General features: G+C 49.4%; 1 protein-coding gene across 2 annotated transcripts in view; it reads right to left on the bottom strand.

The window, feature by feature from the left end:
* PRKCA (protein kinase C alpha) overlaps window positions 1-15,207 on the bottom strand; it is a 391,832-nt gene that overhangs the window by 278,166 nt on the left and 98,459 nt on the right. The window lies entirely within an intron of this gene.

The following is a 15,207-nucleotide window of genomic DNA, read 5'->3' on the forward strand; positions in this document are numbered from 1 at the left end:
CAAAACACACCCATGCCCACGTCTGAGGATGATCGGGGAGCATTCACCAATGAGAGGTTTGACTCCTTCTGCCTTCTACCATGGTGCTGGTCTCCGCTCCACCACAGCAGTGGTCACACAGTGTGCTGGAGGGACACACCCTACCACCAACAAAAGCAGCACAACCCCAAGTCTAGGCACAAGTCCCTGGTCCCAGTGTGCGTATACCTCGTCCCTCTGGCTTGGCACCTGCCCTTCTGCTTACAAAGGTAACAGACAGCTCTGGGCCGAACCACCCAGCAGACAGCAGGCTTCTGCATTTAGCACAGAGCCAGGGACACGGAAGCCCAGGTCTGGTGGGAGAAAAGAAGGTTAAGGTTGTAGTACTGGATGGGCAAAGATGTTTGATTTAGGAAAGTGAACAGCCAGGTTAGATTTGCTGCTTTGTCTATGTTTTTCCAAGGCAGGAGGAATAAGGAATGACAAGGGAAAATATCTCCATTTCCCCAAGTATTTGTTCTCTTGAAAGCACATATAGCATGTTTTAAGTTGTGCTTTCTCAAAGCGAGGCTCTCTTCAAAATACTATAAACCATGTGGAGAAAAAAAAAAAAAAAACCTGAACAGAACAGCCAGATTCAATAAATTTAAAATGTTACTGATTTGTTTTGCCAAAATCTTTTTTTTCTGATGTGTCCGCAAAGGTGTTACAGGAGAATAGATTCACCTCACATTTTAAAAGCACCTTTTTGTTGGGGGGGTAAAGTCGTATGCAAATTGTCGCTGCTTGTCTGGTTTAGCGTGGGGCAAGTCAAAGAGCCAGGGAAATCACAGTGAGTTCTTTTCAAAGTACAGACTTGTTACAACCTGACAAATCTGCTCATGTGCTTTATCACTAAATTTGGATTTTTGTGCAACTAATGTCCAAAATAAAGACACAGCACCAATATAGAGCCTTTCTAAAGGTTGAAAGCATTGATGAGGGTACGAGTTCCTTCCCAATCTGCCACCCTCATTATACCTCACGGTTTTAAGAGAGCAAAGCATTAATGGGTCTTCAAGAGCATCACAGAGCTGAAACGACCGGTGCTTTCCATCAGGCACCTTCAGTTTCCACACCAGCCTTCAGCTCTCCCTGAGCCCCGAGAAGCAGCAACACTCACCCTTCTTTTTAACCAGATCTTGTTTCTGCCGTGCCACATTGATGAGAACACACTGCATTAGGACAAAAAGGTCTTGGGATCCGCATTCCCTTTGCGTTTAGAAGCATGTACTCGGATACCAACAAAACAAAATAAAAGCAGGATGTTGGCTTTTAGGAAAAAAGGGGGGACAAAATGGAACACAACGGTCTCCTTTTACCAAGACTGCTTTCTGAATAAGAGAAGGTTCACTGTGCAATCCCAAGGTTTAATTCAATCTGATCCATTCGCTGTGTTCTCCGAGCCACGCACAGAGCTGAACTACAGACACAAAAATGAATCTGCTATCCTCACCCTGAGATGCTTTCTGCCCAGCAGAGGCAATAAACAAACAACCAAAGACCCCACACACGGTGCAGGGCACAGACACAATGCTTTGGGGGAGCAGGCACGGTAGTGAGGAGTTCCGTCTAGGATTTCAGAAGATGCCAAGTGCACAGGAGAACCTGCTGAACAAGGGGATAAAAAATCTTAACTCTCCTCCTCCGAGCTCACCTGGCTGTACACAGCCAGAGCTACATAGAGGGGGCTGAGGGAGGAGCTTCCAGAGGAAACTGAACACATTAATTGTTCTCTTCTACCAATTCGCTCCGAATTACCCCTGATGCCTCTCCTCTGTCTCCGTTCCATATATATCTTAAGGGTAGGACACTTCCCTTGCTGCCATGCATTGCTAATATGTTAAGGTTCCTGCCAAATACAGGACTTGCCCTGGTGATTTCTTGGCCTGTCTTGTGCTGGCTTCATATTGAAGCAATTCTGGAACTTAAAAGCTGTGGTAAATGACGTTTTACATTTAAAGAATCATCTGCTAAGTGAAATAAGAGAAACATTTTATGATCTCTCCTAAATTTAATCTAAATTCTAAATTTTTAAAAAAAGATTTTATTTATTTACTTGACGGATAGAGATCACAAGTAGACAGAGAAGCAGGCAGAGAGAGAGAAGGGGAAACAGGCTCCCTGCTGAGCAGATAGCCCAACGCGGGGCTCTATCCTAGGACCCTGAGATCATGACCTGAGCTGAAGGTAGACGTTTAACCCCCTGAGCCACCCAGGCACCCCCTAAATTCTAAATTTAATCTAAATACAAACATACACAGGTATATACACCACACTCACAGATACAGGAAAATTGGTGGTGGCTAGAGCAGCAGGTCAGGGGTGGGAGAGATGGGTGATGTTTTAAAAGTAGTCTTTTCAGGGCGCCTGGGTGGCTCAGTTGGTTAAGCAGCTGACTTCGGGTCAGGTCATGATCTCAGGGTCCTGGGATCAAGTCCCACATCAAGCTCTCTGCTAAGCAGGGAGTCTCCTTCTCCCTCTCTCTCTCTGCCGCTCTGCCTACTTGTGATCTCTCTCTCTCTCCCTGTCAAATAAATAAATAAAATCTTTTTTTTTAAAGGTTTTATTTATTTATTTGAACAGACAGAAATTACAAGTAGGCAGAGAGACAGGCAGAGAGAGAGGGGGAGGCAGGCTCCCTGCCGAGCAGAGAGCCCGATGCAGGGCTCGATCCCAGGACCCTGAGATCATGACCTGAGCCAAAGGCAGAGGCTTTAACCCACTGAGGCACCCACGCACCCCAAATCAACAAAATCTTTAAAAAATAGTCTTTTCAACAAATGATGTTGGGGCAACTGGATACCACATACACAAGAACGAAGTTGGGTCCTCTACTTCACACTGTGTACAGAAAGCATCATTTGCCGATGTTAAAGCTACAACTATACAACTCTTACGAGAAAACATAAAACCCACAAAAAAATAAATAAATAAATTGGACAAAGTTTAAAGCTTCGTACTTCAAAGGATATCATCAAGAAAGTAAAAACAAGGGTGCCTGGGTGGCTCAGTGGGTTAAGACTCTGCCTTCGGCTCAGGTCATGATCTCAGGGTCCTGAGATCAAGCCCCGCATTGAGCTGTATGCTCGGCTGGAGACCTGCTTCCCCCACACCACCCGCCTGCCTCTCCGTCCACTTGTGATCTCTGTCAAAATAAATAAATAAAAACTTTAAAAAGAAAGTGAAAATGACGCAAGAATGGGGCAAAATATTTGCAGGCAACAGCTCATATAAAGGACTTAAATTCAGAATATATAAAGATCGCTGACAGCTCAATAAAAAGACCAACTAATTAAAAAAATGGGCAAAGGATTTTGCACATTTCCTCCAAAAGATATGCAAACATGCAAAAAGAATTATGGAAATATGATCAGCATTATTAGTCATTATGGAAATGTGAATTAAAATCATAATGAGATATTACTTCACGCCAAGTAGGAGGACTGTAATTAGGGACAACCCACAACAGTGCTGACGAGGACGTGGAAGAAACGGAAATACGGTCCATTGCTGGTGGAACCGGAAAACGGTGTGGGTGCTCTGGAAAATAATTTGGCAAGACTTCAAAAAGGGAAACGCTGTTGCCATATGATTCAGCAATTCCACTCCAAGGGATATACTCAAGAGCCCAGAATACAAGCCCGCGCAAGGCTGAGGGCACACTCTTCCAGTGCTCACGGCAACGTGGCTCTCCACCTCCCGACCTTCCCTCGCTCCGGCCTGTTGCTGCCTGGGTCTGGAGAACAGTAGGCTAGGCGCCAATTTAATGACAAAAACCACCACCACAACCACCACTTCTGTTAATTTAAGAATTGAATAAATGTCTGGATCATATACACGTATTAAAGCTCGCACTGAAGAAATAAAAGGGAGCTGAGTCCATTTCTTCAAATGTTAAAAAGGATTTGCATTCATTTCTCAGAAACGGCTGTGTGATAAAAAGCAAAGCAAGCTGGACGTTTCACCCTCTGAGTTCAGTACTGGAGGGTCGCCATCCCACCTCCCCCAACACACCCTGACCAAATCCTCCAACCAGCTAAGCTGCCTTTGTCTGCAGATCTGGGGGATCATTAGGGCCTTGAGACAGGCCTTCATCTCAGCCCCACGAATGCACCTCGGTTCTCAAGGCGACCGGGGCCTCACTTCCTGGGGATGAGTCACAGGAGATGCTGAACAAGGGGCTGCTGCCTCCAGGGCATCGGTGTGGGCGAGCCCCTGTGCTCTCGGACTCGAACACCAACACTGCAGGCAGCAAGAAGTCACCGACGTGTTCAAAGCTCAGTGCCCAGGGGAGGCAGCCCTCTGCAGACCCTCACTAGAATCTAGACAAGGGTCCGGAACTCAGCCATGTCAAAGACACAGCTGCTCATGATAAACTGAACCCCAGTCTTCATTTTTTGTTTTTTCTTCTGGTCTTCATTTTTTTTTTAGCATCATTAGAACTGTCTCTGTCTGGGTCCAGTCGAGAGAAACTGAACATGTCTGGCATCTTTCTTGAGCAGGAGTGACTGAAAAGGACAGGGCTTATTTCCATCTTGGAGAAGATGGATCAGGATGTCGTTTGGATACTCGGGCCAGCGATGGGGATGACGGCAGTGTCCAACACAGGCCCCTCAGGCTTCTGGAAGGAGGGGAGAACAGGGAAGGGCGGAGAGCCTATCATCAATAAAATTAGGAATCAGTACCTTTGCCAGAGCCAGGACCTGCTGGCTTCACAGAGAAGAACCAGGGCTCCCAGGTCGACCTCATCTCCCGACGTAAAGGGGGAGCCCAGCCCTAACACAGGCAGGTTAAAAGCACCACCGAGGGCTAGACCGCACACCATCCTTCCATCACAGTCATGGGGGACACGGGGATGGGCCGGGGTGTCTGCGCGACTTCCTGCCCAGCACGCTCAGCAGAGCACTGAGCTCTGGCCTGGCCGATGTGCCTGAGCGTCGTCTCAGGTCCCTCGCACGGGCAAGGTCACAGAGTGAGTCCGTCTACACAGGGAACTTCAGGTCCTCTGAGGGGTCAGGCTCAATTAGTTCTCCTCCTCCCAGGATGGCTTTCATCAGGTTTGTGCCCCAATTACCAGGGATTCCTCCATGTCACTCAGTCAGAAGCCTTCTATTCAGGGATGGTTGTTTCTGATTGACCCCCTAAAGCCTCACGCTCCCCAGATCCACCGCCCCCAGCCAGCCCGGAAACGCACATGCTGGAGGCACTTCTGCTGGAACAGAGCCCAATCCCCACTCCGGTTTGCTTTCGGCCTTCCCCGGTTTCAGGCCTGAAAGCATCCCCAAGCACCAGCACCCAGGTGGAGACTGAAACGGTAGGGACCTCACTGCAAAGGGAGCCGGAGAAACTCCGGGCTTATTCAGGAGTCCCACCCTGGCCAAGGTCACGGACGGGACACCGAGAGGCAAGTTCAGGTGGTAAATTCAGGGTCAGGGACGTGTCAGGACAAATGCCAGTGCTTGCTGAGGTCTCATTAGGCCAATTTGTGTGCCCACGTGTGCGCACACCCGGGTAAGTGTGGTGGGCATGGGCGTGGTGGCGGGGGTGGTCCGTGTGCTGGGTAGTGGGGACAAGCATGCCACGTAGTAGAGGAAAGTGCTCAAGGACTCCAGAGACTGAGCTGGATTTTCTAACAACACTAAGAAAAGAAACAAGCGGGGAAGGAAATTCTATTTTGTGCTCTAAAGCTTTATTCTCTCCACCAGGTGCAAACAAGGGCGTCAGAGGTGGGAGACCTTTCAACAAATAATTCACAACCCCAAGTGCTAAAATTAAACTCCCACACAGGCAGACAACAAGGGAGGACTTCTCCCTGAAATTCACTGCCAGCATGCCTCTTCCCGAGGAATCCGCTGAACCCCGACCTCAACCATAAGCCCCCGCTGACCCCCTCCTCCCAATGTCACCAGCCCCTCGCTGAAACTGCAATCTTAACTCTCTTACGCTCCAGAGAAATGGGTGTTCCCTGCAGGTAGTGAGGAAGGTGGTTCTGGGTCCTCGCCCAGCAGGGAACCAGTCTCTGAAAATCTTTCCGGAGAATCCTTTGGTTACGGGTCTCAGGGAATCCCCAGATGCCATCCACGGTGAGACGCACCTCTAAGACACTAAAGAAAAGTGCCCACCAAACCAGGACATGTTGTTGACTGTAAGACACCCCAGATTCCAGAACACCGACATGGGAATGCACAGGGGTCTTCGATTTGCTGAGAGAGAAGCCAAGCCTATCTACGGCTACCCTATCGGAAGTTCATGGACCAGAACCCGAGGAGCAGCAGAGGCACCTGGGAAGCCCACGGCAAACACGCCCACGATGACCATCTATGATCCCGCACCCCGCCCGTGCTAGGACCAGTACTAGGAATTTCACATACGTGGGGCCCCCGAGTCATGCAATTCCCCTGAGAGGCATCCGCACCACACACCCTTTCACAGAATGAGGCACAGAGTCCCGAAGGGTAACTTGCTGAGGCTGGTGAGAATCAGGGCAGCAATTCCCCACTCGGGTCTGTCTGGGTTCAAAGCCCATGACTTCCTACCCCAGCCTGCATCTCAGAGAAGTCTGTCTAAGGGGTGTGGGGGAGCAGCTCTCTGCTCACGTGCTCACCCCCTCCTCCCTTGGCAGCTTGCCAGCAGCTGGCAAGAGGGAAGCATGTCCTCATTAGGTTGTGGGTGGCCAGGAATTTCTTATTAGCTAACCCTCTCTCTGCCCTTTCTTCCATCCACCGCATTTTTAGTCCTCCCATTAAATGAGTCGCACCTGCCAATGCCGAGACCCTCCCCCCACCCCCGCGAGCCCATCCAGCAGGGGGATCCTGCTACTGAGGACCAGTCCTCGAATCTCAGGAGTGCTAAACAGCTAGCCTTGTACTGACTGCACGCCACACGGCCCACCCTGCCGCAATCTGTCACTCATCTTAACAGATGTCTACGTGCGGCTGAAGGAAAGCATGTAACCCGTTTAGTGAGTTGCTTATTAGGTTCCTCTTCCCACAAACTCTCGTGGGCATTCTCTGTGGCCGGAGCAAACAAGCCTTCTGTTTCATGCACGGTGACATCCAAGAGGTCCAACTTAGTCCCTCAGTCTCCAGTAGCAAGGCTAGATTTCTCAGAGTAACAGATGCCAACCAGTCCGCCCCAGTGATTCCCCCAAGTTGCTGCTCCCTCGTTACCTGGGAGCCCCGCGTCAGCACCGTTTGTCATGGTTGGGCGTATTGTCGTTACCAAGTTCAAGAGGCCAGCACGGAATACATCAGGAAGGGCAGCTCAGGCCCCAAACCAGAATGCCTTGATTTTCTATCCTTACCCACCACTTGCAGCAACGGGGCAGTCACCAACCTTCTCTAAGCTCAGCCGTCTGCCCAACAAAGTTCCGAACGACCAGTGGAAATTTCGTGAGGTCTGAAACTGAGTGTGCGGAACCACCCTAGGAGAGGGCCCCCGAACAGGAGGTGAGCCCCCAAAAGCAACAGGGGTGGAGAACTGCTGTCACAGTCAGCAAATGCAACTTTGTAGGCTTCCCCGAAATGAGAAAATGACAAGCTCTCAGACAGGAATTCAGGAACTGCTCATAGCCATGCCATTCTGTTACATTACCCCCCAAAAAAGTTATAGGCAAATCTATGAGAGAAAAAGCAGAAATACGTATTTAAAATCCACAGCTGAAAAATACTGAAGAGTTCTATGTGCTAAGTGCGAGGGATCGCAGGTAAATCCGAGGCAGGATAAATAACAACGGGCCTCCTTGAGCTTTCGAGCTGATGGGACAGACTCGCAGGAGTGACACGGTTTTAACACTCATCACATGACTCCTAGGACCGATGTGATGAAGAAAATGTGTGAGTGATATGAAAGCAAGTCAGAACAGGACCAGAGATGATCTGGGGTCCAAAGGACAGTCTTCAGAGATAAATAGTGTTCTAATGGGAAGTGAAGGGGCATAGGAGCAGACAACCAGGTGAGCAGGGGCAGAAGGGCGTGCAAGGTCAGCGGCGTAGCTTGGGCAAGGTCTCGGGCAGAAAGGAGGGAGGAGGGCACACTCGTGCCTCCTGGAGACGTCGGAGAACAGGAAGGATCGGAGGACACATGGCCTGGTAGTCTACTCCGAATTCTGGATTTTATCCTGAAAAAGCACTGGAAAGCTTCTCAGTGATGATAAGCAGGAAGCATGGACTGGGACTGAGAGTTTTAATCCCTCGGTGCAGTGGAAACAGAGTCGGGGAGAAGGGTCCAGGGACCGATGCAGGGAGACTGGCTGAGCGGCTAGACCCAGAAGAGACGCCACGAGGAAATAACACGCCGGCGTGGAAGACATTGGCCGAACTGGGGCCATAAGGCTAAACTGGTTGGAACGTTGGGGTACGGTCCTGGGCGACCTTTCTGTCCTCCGACTGTCAACTCAGCATTGCCCAAAGGCACCTGAAGTGTGGTGTGGCACAAAGAAAACCGCAGGCAGCTGACTGTCGGCTGGATTCGTTCGAAGGAAACCATGACCCAGAGAGCACACCACTGGCATTGCTTACGTACAGACAGACACCCACCTAAGCTACCGGGGCTCATGGTCCCTTCGCTGTGAATGAAGCACTCTGTCTTCACCTGAACTGAATTCAGGCAACAGGGAAATGGGCTACCTGTGAAAAAAAAGCCAGCCCAGTGGCTCGGAGTGTGCCTCCTTCAGAAGGCTGCTTGCGGACGCTTTACTTCCATTTTCAGGGGGAAGGTCTACAGATCCCCAGGGTGCTCGCTAAGCCACCTGAATAGGAGAAGCATCCTCTCGAAGATGAGGAGAGTCACATGGAGCAGTATTAAAAATAACAAACATTTCAAGGGTTTTCAAAAAAAAAAAAAAATCAGCAAACAGATGGGGCTCCAGTCCATTTTTAGATACAGAAACAGACTTTGAAGAGAAAGGGGAAGTAGGTTCCACCCTGAGGGAACAGTGTTCTGCCTCTGCTAGGGAAAGGGGAGTCGGCCCAAGCTGTGAACTTAGGAACATCCCGATCTTCCAAGTGCTGGCTGGGATTCCTGGGAAACCAGGCCTCCAAAAAAGCCCCTTTGACCACCGGCCCCAGCTGAGGTCATCTGCATGTTCAGCACCTCGTGATTCTCATGGCCTCTCTCGGTGGGCAGGATCCTTTAAGCACTGGGGCTTATAGGTCAAGGTCCATCCCCCTGCTAAACTCTCAGTCCTAGAGAGGGCAGAGTAGCTGCCCCCACAAAGGACATACAGAATGGGAACTTGCTGAGCATTTGTTGACTTCTTGCATAACCGAATTGGTCAAGAGTAGCTCAGTTGATAAAAAAAATATTTAAAGAATGAAAAACAGCCTTATGCCCCAGTGGGTCACCACCCTCTTCAGCTGCAGAGGACTGGAAGTCTTTTCTATCCCAGGCACAAAAACGCTTACAACCGCGGCACTTGTGCTTACATTTAGCTCATGTTCACCTCTGCAGAAACCTCAGCTTCCGAACTCAGTGTAGTTGCAATCGCCTAGAAACCAATGTCTTGTAATATTTCAGGAGTCTATGTTTCTGGGATTTCGTGGGAAACGAACATTCTGGGGGAGCGGGGGAAAGCAAGACCCTTATTTAGAAGAGACGCACATACCACCCAAGTTCTTTCTGGGAGTGATTTAGGAAATCCATCAGCAGAAGAAGGCTGTTGGGCTAATTATGGGACTTCCAGGGTGTGTGGGAGGGATGGCAAAAAAAAAAAAAAAATTAAAATTAAAAAAAACACAAAAACCAAAAACAAAACCACCAAACCCTTCTTTTACTTTTTAAAACATGGCAATGCTGATTCCCTTTTCCTGCCTCTGCTAATCAGGCCCTTCAGGTCAAACACAGGAAAGGCTTTCTTGTCAAGTGTTGAAAAATGGTGCTTTTTGCCAAAAAGAACATCAGCAAAAGACTGTGCACCAAGGCTTATCACACCCTCTGACAGAGAATGCAGCTCATCAGGAAGCCTGGCGCTCAGGTCTCCCAAGTGCAGGCTTCCACAGACCTCAGCCACGAAGGACCTCAAACCTTGAAGCACAACCATGAAAAGACAATAAACGCCCCCATTAGAACTACGTCGCTGTCTAAGAGAATGCATCTGGAAACCTAACAGCATGAAGCCAGCCAGGGCCAAGTGTCTGCAGGACAGGAGCGACACAATGTTTTCACCTATCAAGCTGGGTACGGTATAGTAGTATCTAATTTATTACAAGTTGTTGCAAGGGCTGAATGGTACCAAAGGAGACAGAAAGTACAGGTGCTTAGCATAAGGCTTCAAGCGGGTCCTCGTCACATGCCACTACTGCCCAGAAGCGCAACGGTGGCGATTATCATCACTATTAAGAGGGGATGTTTACTCCTCTGTTCTCCCCAGAATCTTCTCTTCCGGGTCCGGTCTCACCGAAGTACCTGGTTCTAGAAGAATGACTTCCCACATAGGAGCAGAGTTCAGACAATTTGTTTCCTCCCTCAAGTGCTTCCTTTTTTAAGCTTTTGGCTGCCAGGAAATGGTTCAGCTGGCTGTTTACAGATTTGGGATCATTGCACAAGTACACATGTCCAGGCAGCATCCACTGGGAATACCGGAGCTACTGGCGGCCAGAAGCCTCGGGACGCTTGAATTTGCCTCACGCCTACAGAGCTGCGCCTCCGGGGGAGAACCAGACAGAATGAAATGCTTCAGGACCCTGGTTGCCATCTGAGCCCAGGATCCTGAGGTCACCACGCCCTCTGAAGCCCTGGGCTTTGCTCAACCCCCATCGCGCTGAGACGAGGACACCCCTTGGCTCTGCTGTCACCTCAGCCCCGTTGGAAACCCTGCTCCCTGTCGTCTCTGGGGGTCTGGGCATTTGCTTTCTCCTCCCCCTCCCCACCTCCAGCAGCCCATATAAATGGCATAGTAGCTCCTCATCTAGAAGCCTGCTGTACAGTCTAAGATTGCTTCACTGATTTAGTCACGGTGTCCAAGTATGAGGAGAACCTGTAGAGCCTATTTATAGACATGAGCCAGTTCTTTGAAAGGACAGAGAGATGTAGGGTTTTCCACAAACGAAGCAGAAGCAGACAGGGAGGCAAGCTCGCGAGGTGGCTCTGGGCTGGCTATGACATTACCGCACCCGGCTCTTCTATATGAAGCGGCCAAAAGAAACCTTAAGAGGTCTGCCCGCTTCTGGGATTGACAGCATCCCGACCTGAGCTACCCCTAGGGTAGCCTAATCCTCACTGCACCTGCTCCGGGGGTGGCCGAGCAAGCGGGGCCTCCAGCCGCGGGACACTGTTCCAGCGGACAGCCAAGGCACCTACCAGTATGAACAGGGGAGGAACCCCCTCCGTTTTGGTTTCCGAACTTATGTTTCCTAGTAGAAATGACCTCTAAAATAAAAGCTGTAGAACTCCCCAAGTTACTTCTTCCCCAGTGCCTAGAATTATGAATATGCAAATAAACTTATAAATGATTATGAATAAACATCATGAATAAGAAACAATCTTTTGCAAAAAAAGGAAAGAACTGGAAGTTTAAGGTTCAAGCCACACATCATTCACACAAGGTCAGAGCTGCATTTATTCCCCATGGAGAAAACCTTTTTTCGGTGCCTCCCCACATCCCTCCACACCTGCACTCCCTTCCTACATTTTAGACAAGAGGGTGCTTTTCCCCTGCTCAAGATTTCCTTCTTCGTGTGTGTGCACCAGGCTGCCGAGTCCCTCCCTGGGGACTTGCATTCACTCCCTCCTACACTTGCATTTCTGATGTCTTGCCTCCTACCGGTGGCTTTCCATCAGTCTTTCAGAATCCTCCACTGTCTCGTGGAGAAGCAGAGGGAGGACCGCATTTGCCCCTCGGACGCCTCTATACACCACTCATTGTCATTTGTCCCAACCTCTCCCACCCTGCTTCTTAGATCCCTCGAACCTGGCTTTTAAATGATCTCAGAACTGGACTGCCTCAGCATCTTTAACAGTATCTCCACACTTTCCTCCTCAATTTACACTCTATTCTCAACAAATCTGATTTGGTTGACATCTTCTCACACACACACACACTCCTTCCTTGGTTTCCATGACAACAGTCTCTTGATTTGCCCAATTCTCCAGTTACTCATGGTCCATCTTGGATTTCCATGTTACCCTCCCACTAATCCAGAGGGGTCTTCCCCAAGGCACCACGCTCATCTCCACTTGCCCTGGTCCCCCATGTTATCAATCTATGTGCTCACTCCACTAAAAAGATCCTTTCTTCCCAGAGTTCCTTCATCTGCATCTCCCAGCTCTAGACGTCTTGTCCTCAGCCCTCCACCTGGCCCCACACCTGAAGTCTGACTGCCCGTACAGCGGGGACGGACAGTACCCAGCACTGATGTTCACGGAGTGCTTGTATCGTGCCGAGCACGGTTCTGCACATCCCAGATGTGCTCGCTTGTGTAAGCCCTCACAGCCGCCTCCTGGGGTAGCTGCTATTATCATCCCCATTTTAGAAACGAGTAAAGTAAAACAGGACAACGGGGCCAAAACTGCAAAGCTAGTCACTAGGTAGCACTGGGAGTTGAACTCAGGCCGGTGGAGTCCAAACTCTGAGCCACAATGCAAACCCTCCTCAGCTCTTTTGAGGCCCGGGGAAGGATGTCCCACTGCAAAGTTCTTTCCAGTTTTCACATGATCTTCATTCAAAATCGATGCCATTCACGCCAGCCCTCGAGCTCTGGGGACTTGCAATCTTTCTTCCCTCGTTTCTTTACACTTCAGTGTTTCCCACTGCCCGCAGCCCGGCCAGCATCCGTTCCCTCCAGCACTGCCCCGAGCAGCTTCCCGCTCATTCCTGTCTGGTGGGAACATTCCAGCACGTGCTGCCTCGATCGGCATCACAGCTCTCCCTCAAGGAGCAGCAAGGATTTCCCTGCCCCTGAGACAGCAAACCCTCGGGCCTTCTCACTCAGCCATCCCCTGCTTGCCTCCCCACAGGGTTAGAGCAGGGGTTCTGTGCGGTGGTTGTGTCAAACCTTCGTTCTCAACATGTGTCACTTTCTCTCTGGAAAGTTCTCCATTTTTCTTCAAGAGCCAGCTCAGAATCCCCCGCTCCTAAAAGGGCCTCCATCCCTGCTGGGTGAGATCCATTCCCTGGGCTCTGTCCTTCACGTGTACTGGTTGAAATGCATCTTTTCACATTCCCCTTTTCTACTCCCTGATCTTTCCCCGATTTAACATTTTCCCCCACCGAGCCTGCAGACTGTGCTTTTGTACTTCACCTTCCCTCCCAAGAGCCTGGTCCAGTGCGAACAGTCTAGGTCTTTTTTTGTTTTGTTTTTTAATAGGACAGTTACTCTCTGGCCAGGAGCACCTACAACTGTTCGTAAGGACATGGCACACGTGTACCATCCCACCAAGATGACATGCTGTCAGTCATAAGGAATACCAAGCCTTGTTATCACAACATTTGGGGCTTTTTGACAACATACACTGCACTCAAAAAGGTAGAAGAAAAACCATGTGTGTTAGGAAGTCCATCCAGCGAAGTAGGACCTTAAGGAAGAAACAGGACTGAGAAGGGACACACACTTAGGCAAGAGTCCTGGGACAGGAGATCAGGACATGTGCTCGGACCAAAAGCTACGGCAATACCAGCCCGTCTGCCCTCTTCTGCTCAGGAAAACCTTGTCATTCTGAATTCAAGCACTCTGGACTCCATGACAAAAGGCTGGCATTTCTATTTATTTTAATTTCACCCACACATGATGTGAATACAAACAATACAAACAAGAAAATACAAATGAATTTGAAAATTGGCATCAGGAAAAATACGGATCACACCAAAAAGTGAAGATTGGGAGGCGGAAATAATGCAAAGATTTGAGGCTAAGTTTCTTGGCGGTGGTGGTTTTGCTAATACTAAATGAACAACTACTGTGTTCCAAGAAGGCTCTAAGCCCTTCACATTACTGCACCAATTTTATGAGGTAGGTAGCACCCTTAGAACTCAGGGATTTTTAGGACAGCTGGGTGCCACTATTTTACCGAGGCACAGAGAAGGTAAGCCACCTGTCCAGGTCCACACAGCTAACCAACTAGAAAGCGGAAGCCTAGACCATCTGATTCTAAAACTATCCTCAAGGGCCTCCTTGGGAGCAGAGCAGCCTCTACAAATCTGGTTCTGCACCCCACAGTCACCAAAGGGGAACATCGTCACAATGCCAGGACCCAGTACAGAAATGAGGAGCTTATTTCAGCAGCGGTACCTGCAATGAAGAGAGCCCTCCTGCTTCTCCCCTGCCCCTGCTCACCTGCGGGCAAGGCCTACAAGATCGACACATCATCCGCCTTTCAAAAATTATTTTAAAGCCACTGATTTCCTTTTATTCAGCACTCCAAGGCCCACGATGTCTGACCAAGGCCTACACAAACCACATTTGATAAACACATTATGAAATCCAGTATCACGGGGCTGGCTTCCATAGACACTGCCAGCCAGCCCCAGCCCACTCAACGGACGGCCCCCATCAAGGGATGAAGATAGGGACAACACAGCCATTGTCCCTAGGGACAAAGCAAAGCTGTTGTACAGATTAAGGAACAGCAACAAAATTAAAAATAGAGCTTCCCTATGACCCTGCAATTGCACTTCTGGATATTTACCCCAAAGATACAGATGGAGTGAAAAGAAGGGCCATCTGTACCCCAATGTTCATAGAAGCAATGGCCACGGTCACCTAACTGTGGAAAGAACCAAGATGCCCTTCAACGGACAAATGGATAAGGAAGATGTGGTTCATATACACTATGGAGTATTATGCCTCCATCAGAAAGGATGAATACTCAACTTTTGTAGCAACATGGATGGGACTCGAAGAGATTATGCTGAGTGAAGTAAGTCAAGCAGAGAGAGTCAATTATCATATGGTTTCACTTATTTGTGGAGCATAACAAATAGCATGGAGGACAAGGGGAGATGGAGAGGAGAAGGGAGTTGAGGGAAATTGGAAGGGGAGGTGAACCATGAGAGACTATGGCCTCTGAAAAACAATCTGAGGGTTTTGAAGGGGTGGGGGGTGGGAGGTTGGGGGAACCAGGTGGTGGGTATTAGGGAGGGCACGGATTGCATGGAGCACTGGGTGTGGTGCAAAAACAATGAGTACTGTTACGCTGAAAAGAAAAAAAAAAAGGGAACAACAGTCACTGTTCCAAGGCTCAGGCTGAAAC

This window comes from Mustela putorius, unplaced genomic scaffold (genome assembly GCF_011764305.1).
Source record: "Mustela putorius furo isolate JIRA1106 unplaced genomic scaffold, ASM1176430v1.1 tig00000487_pilon_pilon_pilon, whole genome shotgun sequence".
NCBI classification, from domain to species: Eukaryota; Metazoa; Chordata; class Mammalia; order Carnivora; family Mustelidae; genus Mustela; species Mustela putorius.